The sequence below is a fragment of the Setaria italica genome, chromosome I, assembly GCF_000263155.2.
Source record: "Setaria italica strain Yugu1 chromosome I, Setaria_italica_v2.0, whole genome shotgun sequence".
In the NCBI taxonomy this organism is placed as follows: Eukaryota; Viridiplantae; Streptophyta; class Magnoliopsida; order Poales; family Poaceae; genus Setaria; species Setaria italica.
In genome coordinates, this window is record NC_028450.1 from 3,527,972 (window position 1) to 3,548,480 (window position 20,509).

The following is a 20,509-nucleotide window of genomic DNA, read 5'->3' on the forward strand; positions in this document are numbered from 1 at the left end:
GATGGCTATTGCTATTTGGAGAGGGGTAAGCTGGCTGATCTTGCAGGTTTCTGACGTGGAAAGGGTTGTTTATTGCATTTGCATGGGTTGAATGCAATTTAGCCTGCCCCTGATTTGCTCCAAAGATCAAGTCAACCACTAATTCTTTTTATAACCTGGTAATTTACAGAATATAATATAAAACTGAACCATTATCTGTTCAAAGATCAAGAGTGAAGAGAAATCAGTTTTTTCCTTTTTTTAAAAAAAAAAGAGAAAATGGCTTGTTCAGTTTCGAGCCCGAGACAACCCTGAAACTGCAACTGCTCTCGTTGGATGGAATCTGAGGTGATGTCAGATGACCTGAAATTAAATAAAGTCTCGAGTGGCGTTTGCCTAGGTTGATCGATATACCTCCAAAAACTCAACAAATCCGTCTCAAGAAGAGCAATCTGACTTGTTCTGTTGATGAGATAGAGGAGCGAAAATGAATATGATAATAGAAGGCCAAGGCTGCATCGGTTTCCTCTTCTACTTCGTGAACTCGATCGATAATTTTTTTATGAGATTTTTATGTGTTTTCGTGTGATCCACTCGTTGCTAACAATTAACAAAGGAGATGATGCATGCACCCACATACACCTACACTGCAATAATTCAGCAGCAATGCAGAGTCTCTTACTCTCTTACTGCAATAATGCAGACTCTCCAGATGACATTTCCTGATGATACTTCTGCAACAAAATTTTAGAGAGGTTAGGAAGGAGATTAGTGATACAAGTGGAACAAATATGTACGAGGAATCACTTTCTTTGCTGATTTCAGCGAATGCCAATGCATTATGCATGCATATATATATGCACAACTCTGGGCTAACAAAAGAGACTCTGCAAAAACAATACAACAGCAACTAAAGAAAGAAAACCATCGCTAGCCTCCAATGACATGGGTATAAAATAAGAAAAAGGACCTGGATAACTCAGAGTAAAAGTGTATGAAAGTACTGAGCAGCTTGGCAAGTTGCCCAAGTATGATACACCAGAGAAAACGAACCAGATCTCTTTCAAAAAAGTGAAGTGCAGGATCGCCTCCAAATCTTTGTCAGGAGATGCAACCTGTCGGTGCCTAACTACAAGTTACTTCCTCCTTCTAAATTGTAAGTCATTTTAGCAAATCTAGGTTCATAACTATTAATATATGTCTAGATATAGTATATATATTTAGGTGCATAGCAAAATCTATAAATCTAGAAATGATAAAACGACCTACAATTTGGAACGGAGAGAGTAGAAATGATGCTCCGTGTCCTCACCTTGCGATTAACGCTAGGAACATGACATGTTAATGATCTCTCTCGACAGAGGGGAAAGCTCATACGTGTTAAACCATTTTTCCAAACAAAAGAGAAATTATGTTCTTTTATCTTTCAAAATAAACTAATCCCCATCAAAGAAACATTTCTCAACTGCAAACTAGATATCAACTGTGATCCTAAATGAACTTAGGGTCTGGTTGGGTCCATCCTCGTCACTGGTGGTTTTCCAGGACCATAATGATGGATTGATAATGGTGATGTTTTATCTTTAGGCGACATTGATGAGGAGCTAAACTGAGGACTCAACGCTTTGCTCCACCACTGCCTGGGAGGGAATGTACCGAGATGGATGCTTGAAGCCGATTCCCATACGGACGAACAAACATTAAAGTTTAGAAAGGCACAAACAACGGCACACCTTGCAGTTCGATGGCAGTGACATAAAATGTTTGAATACGCCAATCGAGCAAATTTTCTCGTAAGGAAGGAGATCTGACACCTTGCACTTCGATGGCAGTGACATAAAACACAAGAATAGGATCGGAAAACACAAACCTGATTTTCTCGAGTTCGTGAAAAATATGTAGACGCGTCATCATCACTACTATCGTCAGAGATGGCTTGGAGGGACAAAAGCTCAACGGCCGACATGTGTCAACACACCCGAGAATCTAGAACTAACCTTAGGGTTTGTTTGGTAGAGCTCCATCTAATTCCGATTCTATATGGGAGCTGATTCTCTGAGAGAGGTGATTCTGTGGCTAAAAGTGATTCTATTTGATTCTTTAGTATAAACTTTTAAAATAAGGATGGAAAACCACTTCACATAATATGGAGAAGCTACTTTTCTCAGCTCCCAGCCTCTTAGTTCATTTCAAAGAATCACTTCATAGAATCAGTACAGAATCACTTCTCTCTGAAAAACTGTTTGGCAGAGTTCCTGCTAAATTTAGCAGAGAATCAGCTCTGGGAGCTCTATCAAACGCACCCTTAACTGCTAATCCCTCCGTTCCAAATTGTAAGTCATTTAACTTTGTTGGAAAGTCAAAGATCTCAAATCTGACCAAATTTATACAATAAAATACTAACATTTATTATACTAAGTACTATTAGATCTTCATTAAATATATTTTCATAGTATATCTATTCGGTACCATAAATTTTTATAATCCTCTCTATAATTTTGGTCAAATATAAAATAGTTTGATTCTCCAAAAAAGTTAGAATGACCTATAATTTGAAACAGATGGAATACAAACTAGGCTAGTAACTACACCGAACATTTCCCTCCATCTACATCCTCTCCAAGGATAGGGTGCAGGGAAGCGACCAGCTATGTCAACGCAACTACGCAAGCAATGGAGTCATCTCAGTTCGCCTTTCCTCCACTATAGTAGAGAGCAAAAGGAGGGTAGGATCTTGTATAGTGAACATGGCCCCATTACATCATAGTCTGTGATTTTGATAATTGAGTGGCAACATAGTCATTGGGACTAATGCTTTGTCTAGCATGAACCTTGTATGCTTTCTAGATCCCAAGTTTGCAAACCAAACCATGGTAAGGTCCAACTCATGGTATTCGAATAACCAAGTCATGGTATCTAGGATTATTCTATGGTATTCAAGTGTCCAAATGACAGTATTTTTGTGTGCAAGTGGTGGTATTCAACTCAAAAAATTCAGTACCATCGGATGTTCCATGGTCCACTAGAGTAAGTGTCGAAGCAATTGGTACAACATGCAAGTGGTTGTCTAAGTCAAGACCACCGGATGATCCGACGGTGGATTTTTTAGTAGCGTTGGAGAAATTCTTAGAGAAGACAGAAAAACACATATAGCACCGGATGATCCGATGCCTTGTAGAAGTGATCGTCGGACGAAGCATATTTTCTTTTCGAAGTTCCAGAGAGGTTTTGACCAGAAGCTCTTCAGCACCGGATGATCCGATGGTGCCATTAGATGAATCATTAGATGAATTTGGACAGGGGGTCCAACGGCTACTTGCGTTAGCATGGGGGCATCGGATGTTTCGATGGCCACCAAATGTAACCATTGGAACATCTGATGGTGTACTTTAACTAGCTGCTGGAGCAACAACTCTTTGAGGCCTCGAGGCTATTTATCCCCGACCACTTACCCATTTGGAGTTGTTGGAGTGTCCAGGAGTGCATTCAAGATCAAGACTCATCAAGAACACATCCATACCACTAAAAGTGCAAAAGTGATTAATCCAAGGCTTAGCACATGCTTAGAGAGTGATTAGTACTAGGATAGTCCTAGAGAGAGTGAGTGCAAGGTGTTGCTACCTTGTGATTGGTTCTAGGAGTGAACCATCATTGTAAGCTTAGTGCGCTGGCGCCTTGGGGTCTTGGTGAATCGCCGGCAAGTCTTCGCCCCTCCGGCTTGGTGTGGAGCGGCGACAACGACTGTGTGCGTGGGATGAGGAGACCCTTTCCTTCTTGGAGAAACTCCTTAGTGGATACAGCGTCAAGATGATTGGAAGAGAGGGAGTGGTGAGCCTTACCTTAGTAGCTAGCTTCTCATCCGGCTTGGCGAGAGCATTTGTGGCGAGCCCAAAACCTTAACCGGGAGAGACTTGATGACCCGGAGCATATCCTTGGTGGCGCTCCAATGTGAACTAGGGATGACATTTGCATCCTTCCTAACCTACTCATTTACGTTTTCTCATTTCATTCTTGAAACTTGAGTGCCTTTACTTTCTAGAGTAGTATCTTATTAGGATTGGCTCTAGGTTGCAAAACTCTTTATGGATGAGAAGTTTCACTAGATCAACTATAATTGCACATTTATAGCATTATCTAATTTATGTTTTCAAACAAACAATGAAAGCCATGGACTAAGATTTTTAAATTTACCTCATTCACCTCTCCCCTTTTAATTTACGAGCACTAATTCCTTGCATCTTCTAGCCTAGATTGTGGCGGGCACGTGTTAAGTGATGCGGCCCAATAGAAAGTACAGTAATTTTTAAAATCAGCCCAAACTGTGGCACAATTATCGGGTTTTGTTCACCTTGGCCAACCCAAATCCTCTTCACACTTCAGTTCACCACCTCCGCCGCGCCCTCCCGTCGATCGCTCCGCGAGATCGCCCGAACCCGATCCCCGCCGCCGCCTCCTTCCCAGTAACAGCGGCTACCTCGCTTGCCGCTACAGATGGCGTCCAGAGCTCGGCCTGGCTCCAGCCTCCGCCAGCTTTCTCCTCCCCAATCTACTTCCAAGGGTACATAGCAACTGCAGAAAAATTAAATTGCTCTTCTGTATTTACTTTTTAGACTGTTGATGAAAGAATGCAGGCGCACCCACTTCATTGTGGACTCGATGTACTTCATCGAACTTGATAGCCAGTATGATTGTAGAACAATCTCCTCTCCGTAGGTCCATGGGTTTAGATGTTTAAGCATAATTTAGCCATGCGACAAGTATGTGCATCTAAACTTAGGGTTACAGAAATGATTTCTGATTGTCAAGTAGTTACGTTGAATCGCTGCTAGAGTTGCGGGAGGTTGATGTCAATTTCAGATAGATGTCATTAACATTTTTTTCCTTGACAGAAACATGCGATTTTGTAATGCTTTTGTCAAAATCAGAAAGTATCAGAAGAAGGGGGAACTGGTGAGGGTTCATGATACCAATTTACCATGATCTTTTGGCACCTGCATCTACACTGGTGTTGTTTCTAGCTCCCACCCAAGTAGGACTTTGGTCGTAGTTTCAATTGTTTGAATAAACGAGAATTTTCATTTCTCAATGTGAAAGCTAGTCGTGGGGAAAAGAAGTCATAAGGAGTTTTATTTATGCTTCTATTACATAATGGTGCGGACTGGGAAGGTCCCCTGTACCAACGTTTTCTCTACTATGTTTGTTTACTGTCTTGTGTTAAATGTGTAAAATCTAAGGCATGTATATCATACAGTAGTATTCCTAACTATTTACATGTGACAAGCAAACATGTACAACTCTGCCAGTAAACATCAAGTATGGCACAGTGTTTTCATTATAACATATAGTCTTCATAGCATTTCATCTGCAACTAGAAATGATAAGGAGGTGCGTAGACAGTAGCATGCATCATGATTTATGCATGATCTTGTTCCCTTTATTGGATTTAGGTAGGACGAATAGAGTTCATATTATATGGACATACTCCCTGAAATGCCTCAAATATTTAACGCTTCATCATGGAGCAGAATGTCGAGCTAGCTTGTCCCTTATTATCTGCAACTCATTAAATGCATCTCTAATCTGCATGCGCTCATTTGGATTATCCTTTGAACATGAAATTCCAATATGCAGAACTGATGTGATGCAAGTGATTATTGCATCTTGTACTCTGACTTGGTTTGAGGTTCCCCCTTGTCCATCCTCATACTTGGATAGTAACTGTCGGTCCACAATATAGATCACCCTTTCTGGAAGTGCCATCTGAACATATTTATGAAGGCTGGGTGCTTCTCCGAATTCACTGTCTGTCGGTCTTTTTCCAGTAAACATCTCCAGCAACAATATGCCGTAGCTGTAGACATCACCCAGGATTGAAACTTCATTGCCCAAGCCATACTCTGTAATCATCAAAATAATAATGTAAGAAAACTCAGCAGAAATTTAAATATTTGTATTTTGAAAAATACTTATGTCTATGAATACAGAAAATTATATAATCGTATCCTTTTGATGCTTCAGTACATTTGAGTTGTTTTGACAAAAATATTCCTATCTGAAATTCTGAATTGAAACACATATAATGAAATAAACCTACCATGGAGTATGGACTGAACTAAGGTTGTGCAATAAATTGTACTGGGAAAATTTTGTCAGCATAATTTGACTAAATATTTTTCTACTTTTCTCAACTAGTACGGATAAATTGTAGTGTCTCAAACATACCTGGAGCAGCATAGCCATTTGTTCCTCTCATTGTAGCCCAGCCACTTGATTTGTCTGATATGACACTATGATCCTGATGCAGGACCCTTGCAAGCCCAAAGTCACCAACATGACCAACCATATCTGTATCAAGGATAATGTTGCTTGGCTTGAGATCACAGTGAATAATTGGTGATGGCCTGTGTTGGTGCAGATAATCAAGAGCAGAAGCCACATCAATGGCAATGCTGAGCCTTCTGATAATATTTAAAAGATTATCTTCACCGTTTTCCTCAGGATGCTGGTGTAGCCATCGGTCTAAATTTCCATTCGGTAGAAACTCATATACTAGAGCCTTGAAGTCGTTACCCTGAAAATCAATACTTGAGCAGACCGTCAAGACCTTCACAAGGTTCCGATGCCGAACGCTTCTCAGAGTCTCGCATTCTACAACAAAGCTTTGTGCCGCCCCACGTTTTTGCATATTAAGCACTTTCACAGCAATAGTGACTTGTTGGTCGTGGATCATCATTCTTCCTTTGTACACCGAGCCAAAGCTTCCTTCTCCAATAAGGTTTCCAGAAGCAATGCCATTTGTTGCATGGACTAATTCAGCATAGCCTAACCTTATATGTAAATCATTGATGAATGATTGGTATGTGTTTGCTCGTCGTAATTTGCTCCTATTGTACCAGAAAGTAAATAGTGCTAAAAGGATGGTAAGCAATAGGACTGCACTAGTTATGGAGACTGTGATAACCTTCCAAGACCGACTGTTGGCGGTGCGAGTGGAGCAGCGATGCAACTTCAACTCAGAGATACCCCCACATAGGCCTTGATTTCCCTCAATTTCAACTGCACTCGCATTGAGAAATATTCCATCTTTGGGAACTTCACCCTCAAAGTAGTTGAATGAGAGGTTTAAACTAGCAAGGCCCTTCATGCCAACAAGAAACTGAGGAATATTTCCCGACAAGTTATTGTGTGAAAGATCAAGTAATTCAAGACCTTTCAGCCGTTCCAGCGATGCTGGGATTGTCCCTTGAAGGAAGTTTCCCTGCATCTTCAAATATTGCAGGCTTTGACAATCACCAATGGAGTCAGGAATCTGACCAGAAATCTGATTACCAGAAATGTCAGTGTCTGCAAGATTTTTCAAGTTACCGATTTCTGGTGGTAGTGGACCACTAAACAAGTTGTTCTGGAATACATGACATTGGACAGGGAAGATATGAGGAAAACTTCCTCGGGTATTCGACCATCGAGCCTATTGTTCTGAACATCGAACAGCTCTAAAGGACAGCTCCCAAGACTTGATGGTACAGGCCCACTGAGTGAATTTTGTTCAAGATAGAGTTTATTCAGCAATGTGAGATTGCCAAGCAATGGTGGAACTTGTCCTGAGAGATTATTCATTGCAAGGTCTAAAACACTCAACCTCTTGAGTCTACCAAGAGAGGCAGGAATACTACCCTCAAAAGAATTATCATATATGAGAAAATATGATAAATTAATAAGATTTCCAATGCCTTCAGGAATATTACTACTTATCATGTTCCGATCCATATTGAAAATCTGCATATTGCTAGTAAGAATACCCTGTTCTTGCCATTGCTATTGCTAGTAAGAAGATTGGGCGTCTGGGTGCAGGAAATGTTGCTCCCTCAGTTAGCTTTATGTAGAAGTGACGCTTCTTGCTTACATGCATACACAAATGGCAGGTTGGTCACCACTATTGGGGAGGTGACCTGTATGCAAAGATTGATGTTCTCTTCTGTAAGTTGTAGTTTTTTCTTTCTTTCTTTTTTTTGCTTAAGTCCTGTTTGGATTTCAAGGTTCAAGTGGGTTAATTTTTAGTCACACCCTAGCTAATAATAGTTAGTTCATTAGTTCTCCAAATATAAGCTAATTTGTGTTAAAAGGAACTAACACCTACCGAAAAAGGTCCACTTTACACACTTAGGAGAGGAAGGGAGGTGGGGAAGAAAAAGTAGGAGCAAAACAGACGTTTCTGTCACTATTCTAGCTGACTTTTAGCACATGTATCCAGATAGGATATGAGTACTTTTATCCGGTCAAACTTTAGTCCCATCGTTATCCTATTTGGGTCCCATCATTGGATAGGCTAGAGCAAAGTTTAATTCGCACTAAAGTTTGACCGGATAAACTTTAGGGCAAGGGTAATGTATACATCTTAAGATGGGACCCAAAAATATCAGCAATAGCTAAGCACACATTTGCTTGTAGTGACGTCCCATCCAACTGCATGGAGAGGAAAAACGGATGCACTGTCACGCCAACTAAAGTTGAACGCTCACTCTGTAGTCTAAGTCGTCGGTCAGTCAAGTCGTCGGGGGCTTTGCTACACGGCTACACCGGTAGAGCGACCCCAATTGACTGAGTCGGCGATGTCAGTTAAGTCGTGGGGAGGGGGGGGTTGCTGTACAAATCTTGAACTTTTAGCCCTCTGAGTCGACAAAACGAAGGAAACTGCGAGGTTGTACAAAGATAATATCTGGTGGTACGAAGCTTCAGATCTCGAAGTAACAGAAGAGGGCCAGCCAATGGCTGCCGAAAAAGTCGCAAGGACGTTTGTGAGTCAATGCGGGGCTATTGTAAGGGACAACGTGCCCATCAACATTCGAGAATGGAAAGGTAAACAAGATGATCCATACGTGCTTTCGCAGACACAAAAAGATATGTTATGGTTTGATGTCAAGAAACACTTCACACTTCTTGAAGACGTCGATGAAGATCTTATGAAGGATTGGACTCTAAAGAAGATGGCAACCCAATTTCAGACCTTCAAGAAAAACCTGGATACCAACTTTATCAAGAAGGGCTCAACTCCAAATTTTGATGACCGGCCAAAGTTAAAAGATCACTGGAACTCATTTCTGGAATGGAAGAGGAGTGAAGATCATAAGAAGAGGGTGCGTACCAACATAGACAATGCCAGTCACAAGAGTACCATTATTATCTAGGTCAAAGTAGTTACAGAAGCACAATTCCCAGATGGAGAAAGATGGAACAAGACCTAATCGATCGAGGTACCGTCCCAGCAACTTTTGACTGGCCCGATCGATCGAAGAATTGGTATTACGCTCCAGAGGCACCCTTAACACTGAGGATGGCACACTTGTCTTCAATGAAACAATACGTGAGAGGGCCCTCTAGACTATCAAAAACATTGAAGATGCTAAAGCCGCAAAGTTGAAGATTGATAGAGAGAACGATGAGCTGACTTTAGCACTCGGTAATCCCGAACACGCAGGACATTGCTAAGGCTTCGGCGTGGTTCCATGGAAGTATGCTTTCAAGTAGGACATCAACACGTACAGAAGCTGGAAGAGAAGAAAGGAACAACAAGAGGAGAGGTGGCGGCGTATGCTTGAAGCGAAAGTAAATGAACAAGACAAGACAATGCAGGAAGAAGTTCAACAGCGAGTGGCCCTAGCACTTAATGAGATGGTCCAATCTGCCAGATCCCAACGTTCTCGTCATCCCTTCTCCACGCCGAAGAAGCTGTGCTTCCACAGGGGTCCCCGATGAGGACATACTGGGCTTACTCGTGGGAGTGCAGGATAACCAACGGTACCTTGTGGATGACATAACTCAGCGCACCTCATGTGAGCTGTACAGACCATTTGACAACCTCACAATTAAGGTATATATAACATAAATTTATACATTTAGCTCAATTGATCCACGCCTCAGGAATTTAATAATTTCTTTATTTCTCTTATTTTTACAGGTGGCGTACGAAAGTGCTTTACCAATCTTGCCAGGATAGACAAGCCATGGCATGTTGATTCCACCTAGCTACTCCACCATTGGGGTGGAGCAGATTTGTGACGGATATGAAGGCCTAGAGCTCGACCTCCCGGGAGGTGACAGGGAAAAGACACTAGGAGATGCACTTCACGGTATCATTCTATGGCGCAAACGTTACATCATCATCCTCGGTCAGGAGGCATCTCCTAGGAACTCAGTACCATCATCTCTAGCACATCCACCTCCAGGACTGTCATCACCACCGGGATTGTCGCATCCTGCTCGATCATCGTCTCCAGCACCATTGAATCCTGGAGGTGCGAGCGACAACAACCAAAACACCCCTCCCCGATCACCGTCTGCAGCGCCGAGACTAAAGTCTGGTGCAAGCAGGGAACCACTGCCTGCACCTCTCAATAAGTCGTGTCCACCACCTTCCAAGCCAAAGCAGGCAAAGGCGAAAGAATCGAGGCAGAGAAAAAAGAAGTCTGAACCTATTAAGAAGCTAGCCGGTGATATGACTCCTGAGGAATTGGAGGAGGCAATGAAAGAAAATGAAAGGGCGTGGTTCGACAAATTGGTTGCAGAAGGAAAAGTGAAGGAGAACAAGCCTAATCTAGTAGATTCAGCCAAATGTCAAGAAGCAATTACTATCAAACTACGACGTTCTTTTGTTAAGTCTTGGTAGAAGCAGAAGAAAAATAAAGGAGAGTCGTCATCCGATCGTACTGTCCCCCAGCTCGGGCAGCAGATCAAGAAGCTCGAGAAATAGTAGCTTTGCTTCTAGAACAACAAATCAAGGTCATTCAGGTTTATGGAAGAGACAGGTCTGTCACTTGCTCAAGTTCTAGGGCAAGCTGATCCGTCACCTCCAGAAAAGACTGTACCTAAATAGCCCTTTGAGTTAGGCAAGCCTCTAGTCAGGCCTGAATTGTTACGGAAGCTCCCAACTAAAATGTATGAATTCCATAATTGGTACATGGAGCAGTCGGCCAATGAAAAGACCATGTTCGGTCTTCTTGTTAGACCGGTTGATTTTTTTTGTGATGGCGAGAAAGTGCTATGGTTGGAATTCAAGGATATTTATGAAGTGTACCAACAAGATGCCCTTGATGTTTCTCTTATTAGCACCTTGGTTCTGTAAGTGTGTGTTTATTAGATGTTAATTTGGGGTGTATGTGTGTGTCATCCCACTAACTTTGTCTTTCATTTTATGTAGGATGCAAATTCAGAGGTACCGCCGAGAATGCTACTTCACCGTTGGCTTCCTGTACCCATCGGTTGTTAACCAACAGCAGATACGGGATCAACCAGAGAAGACATTGAACGCAATATACAGTTTCTTGGACCAGCAGAATTACAAGTCAAGCATACTACAACCTTACAACTTTAAGTAACTGTGGGTACCGTATATTTTTGTTTTCCTTTCCTAACCTAATTAATGTTAGTTAGCTCAAATATGAACATTTATCTTCAAAGTTACCACCGGATTCTCTTTATAATTCGGATTGACAAAAGCAACGTTCTTGTTTTTGATTCATTGAGGAAAGACAAGGACGAGTACCAAGAAATTCAAGGCATGCTTAACTTGTAATAATTCTGCACCTTTATCTATATGCAAAAGTTTGTTTCCTAAACTTTCACCCAACACTATATCATTCATTATTTTAATTCGTAGGGCATGGAAACGATTATGTAAGCATCTCTGTGGTGAATTCAAAGAACAACTTACATTTAGTAAAAATTTTCCAGTATGTATGAAGTTTGCATATTTTGTATATTCTATAACACAAATATTTCATAACCTTTATTTCCATTATAGTGCTTGAGAACCAGGGAATAATTTATATGGGTACTACGTCTGTGAGCACATACACCGTTTCGTGAGGGACAAGGTGCTACCGTCCGATCTAAATGTATGTAAAATAAACATATTAACAATTAATCATTTTCTAGCTCCTTATATTTAATTGTCGGTGTAACATTCACAAATTTATAAATTACAGATGTGGCAGATTGCCGAAGAAGTCTTGGAGAAGGATAGGCTTCAGGCAGTCCAAGAAGGTCTCATAGGATTTCTGGTGGACGAGGTGATAAATCCCCACGTAGAATTTCATTACAATGGACATTCAGTAGCCGAACCGAACAGCTCCTTGGCGGGACGATCCTAAGAACAAAGAGAGGACAAATTATTGTATATATAATAATTGTATAAATACTAGTTTGATGTGTATAAAGTACTAAGAATTGTATATATATTAGTTATATCATGCATATACTATCATGGAATATATATACGACATGCATACAATACGAGCGTATATATACGTATAGGTATATACATAAGTGGAGCAACAATTAGCATTTATATGGAAAAGAATTGAAGGTAAAAAGAAAAAGGGTCTTTAGTCCCGATTGGTATGCGTGCGCATGCATGGCAGCCCCTTTAGTCCCGGTTGGTAACACCAACCGGGACTAAAGATGGTCTTTACCTGAAACTAGGGGGGGGATTTAGTCCCGAAAATATAGTCCCGGTTGGATATTCGAGATCTATGTCTCTATCCAATCGAGACAAATGCTGGGTTTTTTACCAGTGAGATTTGATGAGGTAAACACAGAACTACTTTCTTGCCTGGCAGCATTCAGTCCACTTGATTCTTTCGCTGCTTATAATCAACAGAAATTGGTTAGGCTTGCTCAATTTTATGCTAAGGATTTCACAACTTATGAGTTGTCAAAACTACCATGGCAATTATCAATTTACATTTCTAGTGTGCGTAGGGATGGAAGGTTTAAAAATTTGAAGAATCTATATGAGCTTTCGGTTATGCTGGTAAAGACAACAAAGCATGAAGTATATGATATTGTTTACAAGCTCCTTAAGTTTGTGCAAATCCTTCCAGTAGACACTACTAGTGTTGAAAGGGTTTTTTCCGCAATGAATTTTGTGAAGAATAAGCAAAGGAGCAAAATGGGTGATGAATATTTGAACAATTGTTTGGTTACATTTATTGAGAGGGGATTCTTCAAGCAAGTGAAGAATGAGGATATCTAGTCTCTTCCAGCAAGGGGACCGTAAAGTCATATTGTAAATTTCCTTCCTATTTTGTAATATTTCTTAACTATTAGAGAGATATTTCTACTATGTCAATTTGTCATCTATTTGTACTTTGGTTGTTACAATGGAATATGGTCATTGCTGCTCTCTTTGGTTATTATTATGGCTACAATTTGTCTTACAATGAATACCAAGGTGCAAATTCTTGGCTACGCCACTGGATCCCAGTTCCCACGGTAGCCGTTGATAATCGTGCTGAGATGAATGCATGCAGGCGCGCTAGTTCGTACTTCCCTTCTCCGTGTCCGCTACTCCATGTCGATCGGATGTCATCCGGCGATATAGGTCACCGTTGGGGACTCTTTGTATACTCTGTGCTACTTATCATGGTGTCGCTGTTATGCGACGAGAGAAAAAAAAACTAATGCACTTTCACTTAGAGTTGTAAACTCACTCTGCGGTGCCCTTTTCAACTAAGTCAGCGGTACATATTCTCTATGTTTGTTGTGCTATTTGTCTTGGTGTCACTGTTATGTCTAGAAGATTTCAATTGTTGAATGTAGTTGTGCCTAGTTGCATTTCATGCATAATTTGCCGTAATATAGGATATTTGTTAGATCTATTGACGCTAATAGTTAGCTGCTAACTATTAGTTGGTGGAGTTTGGATCCACCTTCTAATAGGTAGTTGGATATTTTTTTTTCACAATTAGAGCAACTCTAGCAATAGTTCTTAAATTAAAGCCTCCAAAGATCAAATAAGAGTTCTCTCTATTTTTTGAGGGTACAAAAATACCTCCAACTCTAGAAATAGTAACCCTAGATAGAGGGCTGCCTAGAGGCCTAGGTGAAGGGGAGATTTAGAGGCCGTCCAGTGAAGCGGAGTATGTTTTCACCTAGAAAACCACCAAGCCATGCACGAAACACCACGACAAACACCTTCGAAAAGGGAAACAACATCAAGAACATTGTCGTCGCCAACGCCTGCACAAGCCTAGCAAGGCTTTCATCAGGTGCTCATGCATGCAAGTGGGTGCTCAAACCTAAGAGCAAGCCACGAGTAGTAGCGTCAAGGAAGTTCTGCTCGACGCCTGCTGCTAGGCACCTCAGGCCAAGGTGCCTAGCTCACCGCCACCCGTTGCGGCCACCAAGGAGGGGAACTCGCACCAGGCTAGCGCTTTGGTCGTGGGTGCGCTCGGAAGGGGCGGATCCAGCCCAGCCTAGGCCAAATGCCCAAATCCAGCCACCTGAGGCGCTAAGAGGGTAAATCCCTGAGGCGCGTGGCCGCAAAGGAAACAATTGCCCATAGATCACATCATCAATACAGCTTAGCCTAACCTGAGCACTACCGCATCCATGGATAGTAGCCCGAGATCTAGATTTGCGAAGTGAAAGATGAAGAGGTGAAGAGAGATGGGAGAGAGAAAAGAGGAGGGAAGGTAGCAAGAGAGGGAAGGGCCGCAGGTTCGGCAGCGATGGCAGCTAGCTGGGCTGCTGCATGGGGGTGAGCTTCTAGTGGCGGGTTGTGAAATGAATCGGATTCTTATTTTCGAGAATCCGACTCCCTTGTGATAGTCACAAGACACATTGTTTATCACGTACAAACTCATCTCAGCACAATATCATTTTCATACAACGAAAATATCTGAATTGAAACAATAAGGTCATGGTGACTTCGTCAATCTCTCGAGATCTGTCAGTTCAGTCTCTCGAAGGTGCTCGTAGAGATAAGTTTGCTTGTATGTATTAATAGAGGTGACTATACATACTACATGTAAACGTCTATATCTGTGTACCGTGTTTAAAAAAGGGAAAATAACAAGGTTTATCTAAAATGAAACAGCCCAATGTTTGCATTATACATCGATAGTATTCACTCCTTGATATAATAGAACATAAATAGGGGTAATTTCTCTAATCGGGCCAGAAATTCCCCTCACACAAATACGCACACCCGTGCACATAACTAGAATTGCAAGAACGAAGGAATCCACGAATGCAAAGGTCGCTACGTGATGTATCGTCTAATTCTGACCGCTGGGGAGCACCACGTCCAAAACTGTTGGGCCGACGTCCCCGGTGACGTCGTCCTTGAGTACTGAAATCACACCGTACGAAAACCCAAGAAGTGTGCAAACTACAGGATCAAGAATCAGGGCGCCGATCTTAGCGCCAGTCATGGTACACGCAGTCACCTTGCAGGCATGTCTGGTAAAATTCTTTAGCTTCGCTTTGAATATCTGGCGCTTCGCTCTGCGTTCCTCCTTCGACTTTACCATCCTAGTGTTGTAATCCTGCTTATTGACATGTAAGAAATTAGTGCTTGTAGTCTAATAGGGAAGGGGATGAATTAGGTAAACTTAAAACCTTAAACTTATGGTTTCCACTATTTGCATCAAAAATATAAGATAGAATAATCGGTGCTCGTAGCCTAAGAGGGCGAGTGGGTGAATTAGGAATCTCTAGATTTTCTCTGTTATTTGGATGCTTAAATACCATAGAATAATCCTAGATATCATGGTTTGGTCAATTGAATACCATAGCTTGGATACTTGAATACATAACTTGGATATAGCTTGGATACTTAAATACCATGATTTGGACCTTGCCATGGTTTGGTTTGCATACTTAGAATAAAAAATCTAGAAGGCACATACTTAACAAACCATTAATCCTAATAACTATGTTGTCACTCAATCACTAAAATCACAAACTATAATCTAATATGGCCATGTTCGCTACAAACAATAAAGTGGAGGTCAGCCCAAACTAATCAGTAGTGCTAATAATAAAGTGAACAATAGAAAATTACAAAAAACCACAAAATATTGTTTAGAGTTTGAGAATTTTTTTCGTGGCCATGAAATAGCTCGTTTTCATGAACAGAGAACTGGAGTTCTGAGATAATTTCCGACTTATATGTTAGGATATAAATGGCCACTCATACTCAGCTTTGTTGCAAAACCATGACGCGCGCCTGTTTTCGCCAGGTCAAGCTTCTTAAATCGGATTAGACCCATTCATCGATAATTTTTAAATAGTGAAACTAGACGGATAATGTTTAATCTCTCATTAACATTTAAAGTATGAAACTGTCTAACTTCAACTACACTAGCATTTGCATATCAATAAAACGAGCTGAATTCTTTAAGCATCATGTGCGTAATGGGATGGTTATGCAGGAAAGCAAGATAGGAACATCTCCGAAATGAAAGAACAAAAAAAAAGTGCTGTGCTGTACTTACTTAGTAGCAGTGATCTCTTCGTGTTCCTTTTGGACGATTCCCCTAGCAGTTGCCTTCTCGAGAATCAGCTCGCATGCAACGTTGCACATCGAGCAAGCTCGCTGCTATATTTATGGTGTAAAACATGCTGCGTGGCAGATCGAGAACAAACGACAAATTAAGAAACTGGAGCCTTTCCTCTCTTCTTCCTGCACACGCTCCCAACGCGTCCTGGTCCTAACTCTTCGTCGCCGAGCTGCTCCGCGTCGGGGTTTTACGCGGTCGTCTCTATGAAACCAGTTTAGCACCTGTCACATTAGATGTTTGGATGCTAATTAAGACTATTAAATATAGACTAATTACAAAACTAATTGCACAGATAGAGTCTAATTCGCGAGACGAATCTATTAAGCCTAATTAGTCCATGATTTGACAATGTGGTGCTATAGTAACCGTTTGCTAATGATGGATTAATTAGGCTTAATAGATTCAACTCACGAATCAGCACAGGTTTCTGTAATTAGTTTTATATAATTAGCTCATATTTAGTCTTCCTAATTAGCATCCGAACATCCGATGTGACACTGCTAAAGTTTAGCATCTTGTATCTAAACATCCCTTAATTGATTTTGCTTTGACGAGGCAAGTGTGACAACCACAGCATGAATCTCACCGGAAATAGCAGAAAAGTCAGCGTCTGCAAATTGTTCGAGTCACCGATACCTATTTTCCACATGATTGGGAAATCAGGTTACGTACATTCATTTTAGATGATGGAGATTACTAATTCTATTGTTTAACAAATTTTAGTAAAGAAGAATTAATAAAAGTGGTGCTCCCATTTCGCCTGAACTAATAGAAGAAGAATTAATAGGTCGTTACAAAACAGAAAAGAAAACACATCATCAACTGTTATGACCATCTAAGGGTCTAAGGTCCTATTTGTTTGAGTTTTCTAGCAACTTCTTAGCGTGAAAAAGTTAGAAGCTCAACAAACAGCAAATTTTTCATGCAGCTTCTGAAAAGCTGGAAATTCAGAAAAGCTGAGTTTATATGGAAAGCTGGAAAGCTCAATTTTATATGTTTTCTCGTAGCTTTTTGAGCTCATAAATTCTATAATCTAGTATTGGCTTTTAAAAAAAAAAGATAGCAGCAGCTTTACAGACTGACTTTTTTTATTTTTTAGCCCTTTTTGTGAAATATTCTCACAAATACACCCCTGGCGGAACCATTTCAAAATCTGGACCCTTAGCTTGGCGCCAGCGTGGATGGCGTCAAGCTAAGGGTCCAGATTTTAAAATGGTTTCGCTAGGGGCGTATTTGTGAGAATCTTTCGAAAAAAGGCTAAAAAACAAAAAAGACAGCTTTACAGAAAAGGTTAAAAGGTGCCGCTTAAACAAAAAGATCCTAAACTCTAAACTAAACCAAAGAATACATGACAAAAGTAATTAGTAAATAACTAAATATGAAAGTTAGGAACTACATAAAATTAGTAGTTTTTTCTCCAGAATTAAATTACTATTTCGAATTCATAGTTTGTTACCGAGGCAAGCTTCACTTTTATTGACCTATTTTTCGGTAACTTGACGTTTTTTCATTTTTCAAAGTTCGTTCCACCAAAGAAACAAAAAAAACTAAGGAAAGTGTATTTGTATTCCAACGTAAGAAGAACCTTTCCATCGATCCACAGTCCACATCAAGTCAAAGGGTACACAAACTTACCGCCAAGCCACCCAGGGTTACGGCGTCCACTATGTGCTCCAAAACTTTAAGTGATATGAATTCACAGTACAAAGGTAGCGTTTGGACTTATTCTTTTTTTAAACTATAAAAGAATAGCAGATGGTCACTGAATTTAACCAAAAGCACAAAACTAACCCATATATGACAGATATATGGGTGACATGTTTTTGTATATCTGACTTGTGATGGGTCTAAATGGACTGTCTCACCGATTATGATAATGGAGACGCGGATTGTGAAATTCCTATCTTATATGGTGGATATTGGAGACGCGGATTGTCAAATCCCCGTCTCGGATGATGGGATATTGGAAACGCGGATGGTCTAATAATCCCCATTTGACGGATGCTGAAGACGCGGATTATTATCAAATTCTCGTCTCGGATGACGGATATTGGTGATGGCGTTTTCCCCATCTCCAACTTAACTTACATTGGAGATGCAAATTTGGAGACGTGTTTTAATTCTTTTCTGTCTCCAATTAGCATCGGGAGCTATCTTCAATTACAGTATTTTGACGTAGGGGTGTTTGGATCCTGGAGCTAAAGTTTAGTCCGTGTCACATCGAATATTCGAATGCTAATTAGGAGGACTAGACATAAGCTAATTACAAAACTAATTGCAGAACCCCTAGGCTAAATCGCGAGACGAATCCTATTAAGCCTAATTAATCAATCATTAGCGAATGTTTACTGTAGCACCATATTGTCAAATCATGGACTAATTAGGCTTAATAGATTCGTCTCGCGATTTAGCCTAGGGGTTGTGAAATTGGTTTTGTAATTAGTCTATGTTTAATACTCCTAATTAGTGTCCAAACATTCGATGTGACAGGGGCTAAAAATTAGCCCGGGGATGAAACACCCCCGTAGTGTGGGGTCCTTCCCGTGTGGATCCAACTGACCGTGTGGAGATCTGATCCTGGCATTAAACAAAGGCGACTGCGTGGAAGTCTACTCGTGCGTGCTGGTTGAACTTTCTCCCCATGGAATGGGACAACACCATGCACGGCTAGTGTGCAACTTCCGCGGAATGGCAAATAATGCATGGCTGACTCAGGTCCGATCGAGCTCACCATGATCCGTCCATGTCTCCCCGAGGCAAAGCAGGAAGCTCGATCGTTGAAAAGTCGCCAACGCCTCGTCGTATTGATAGGCGACTGCAGAAGTCTGAAGACGTAACCAGGCGACAGTACGACTGCCGCGCGGGAGAGAATACGAATGTGCACAAGTCATTTTTAGAAAATACTATAAATACATACTGCTACGATATCATTTTAGGGTGAATTTGTATTTAACGACCAAGAATTTGGAGATCGTCTTGAGCTCGGGTTTGGCCTTTGACGTACATGCATTCTAAGTAGCATGTATTATGTAAAATATCAGCAGTAGACAATTACTAATAGAGAACTCACCTTCCATCCAACCCCCTTCGGTCCCCGATATTTTTGGACTCGGGATGAAAGGATCTTTAGTCCCGGTTGATATTATCAACCGGGAGTATGTTGTAACGGCTAGTAGGACGAGGGAATCTGGTGGGACTGTCCCAGTTGGTGTTACCAGACACCAACTGGGACTAAACGTGCATCCTGTAAAATCCTCTTCTTCCTCCCTGAGCCCGAGCCACTCCACCAGAGAGCTCGAGCTCTCCTTCTCTCCATGGCGAACAAGCAAGTTTAGGGAGGTACTGCCTGATTTTTTTTCATCAATTTCGCGAGGATTTCACCCATCCAAAGTGTTATAAAGGTTAGCTACTTCATCCTCCCTTCATTTATTGTTATTATACTTTGTTTTATGCTTTAGAGATAGAGAAAAATGAGTTTTTTAGAATGAGGTAGAATGGAGATGATTTTTTGTTTATACATGTTTTTGAGATAGAATTTGATGGATGATAGCTTGCTTGTTATATACGATTCATATTAGATAAAGAACTTAATCAATATTAGGTATGAGAAAAAATATAGTAAATATGTTTTAATATTTAGTCCTTGCAATAAAATTGAGGTAAATAAATAGCCCTTGCAATAAAATTAGGTAAATAAATAGTTTGCATGTTAAATTAGAGAACCCACCCACCGGTCAACTTTATGCTAGAATTGTTTTTATCTTTACAAAGGTTGATAGGTGTAAATTCATGTTTATTATAGGGACTAAATATTAAGTACTTTATCCAATAAGACGACTTATGTCCATTATTCACGTAATACGATGCAGATGGATCCTCAATGGATGTACAACGTGGATAGACAGACCAAGGAGTTCGTTGATGGCTTGCATTATTTTCTCGAAGAGCCAAAGCCAACAAGCTAGAGAAGGGATTCATATGTTGTCCATGCTTCCAATGCAGAAACGACAAGGACTACTCTTTATGGGGAACTCTTCACAGCCACTTGTTTAGATACGGTTTCGTACCTAACTATTTGGTTTGGACCAAGCACGACGAAAGAGGGGTTAGAATGGAAGACGGCGAAAAGAGGACGAGGATACACATTCCGGACTGGGCTGCAGGACAAGCTTTTGCAGATACTGTAA

The 20,509-nt window shown here is 40.9% G+C and overlaps 1 long non-coding RNA gene and 1 pseudogene across 1 annotated transcript; both read right to left on the reverse strand.

Moving 5' to 3' along the window:
* Positions 1 to 5,374: 5,374 nt before the first annotated feature.
* Positions 5,375 to 8,272, reverse strand: LOC101786239 (annotated as a pseudogene).
* Positions 8,273 to 14,727: 6,455 nt separating this feature from the next.
* Positions 14,728 to 16,489, reverse strand: LOC101772988. Its single transcript, XR_214429.3, has 2 exons — positions 16,257 to 16,489; positions 14,728 to 15,305 (listed from the first exon to the last, which is right to left on the reverse strand). It is a non-coding gene; the product is annotated as an uncharacterized LOC101772988 (long non-coding RNA).
* Positions 16,490 to 20,509: the final 4,020 nt, after the last annotated feature.